Genomic DNA, 897 nt, shown 5'->3' with positions numbered 1-897 from the left:
CCCCCACCCCCCCACCCCCGGTTACGAGCTTCCCGAGCCTTCTTGCCCGAAAGTGACGTTGAGTCACCTGAGAGGAGGCACACACCGAGGACGAGCCCGATTTTGGGGGATGGGGTGGGGAACCCCGGGATCCTTCGGGTACCGGGGGAGAGCGGAGCCGGGAGGCGGACTGATGCCGGGGGGAGCCCGACGCATCACCCCCAGCCGCACATCAGGCTCGCTCTCCTCCAGATTTGGGCACGAAACGCCGCAGACCACTGATTTGCTATTTTCTTAATTCCCGCTCTTCTCATTCCCTATGAATCAAACAGTCTTTTGTCCTTTCGGAGTTTGATTTGATCGCTACTGTTCGCATTTCACTTTTGTGGTTTTTTTTTCCTCTCCCTATACCATTACTCATTGAGTGCCCCGTGAAATTACAATCGTACGTTTTCAACTCAGCAACCCATTTGCAGTGCAAAAATAGGGTCTAAATAATGGCTGAATTAGCCCTACTGGACAGTTTCAGATGTAACACTCTGTAATAATTATATTGCAGGCTGGATTAGGATGCTATTATCATAATCTGGACGTTTACAATTATCTGTAATTTGCAAAGATGCGCCAGGTCTTGATTACAGCAGTTTTTTTTTTTTTTTTATCAAGCTAACCATCACTAAACAGTGACAGTAATAACAGCTAATTTTGCTGGCAATATAAGAGGTGCTGGGGTGTGCAAACAATTTCACACCTGGATGTGCTCACTCAACCAAGAATATAGAGAAAGAGCTTCTGCCCTGAGACTCAGAAAAATATCCTCCACTGCTTCAGTTCAGTATAGATTTCTAGACCCCGAGCCTTTCCTTAGCAGATTTGCACAGGGGGTAAGTTTCGGGGCTCGCTTGGCTTTTTTTTTTG

This window comes from Calidris pugnax, unplaced genomic scaffold, assembly GCF_001431845.1.
Source record: "Calidris pugnax isolate Ruff unplaced genomic scaffold, ASM143184v1 scaffold76, whole genome shotgun sequence".
In the NCBI taxonomy this organism is placed as follows: Eukaryota; Metazoa; Chordata; class Aves; order Charadriiformes; family Scolopacidae; genus Calidris; species Calidris pugnax.
This window is presented reverse-complemented; position numbering follows the sequence as displayed.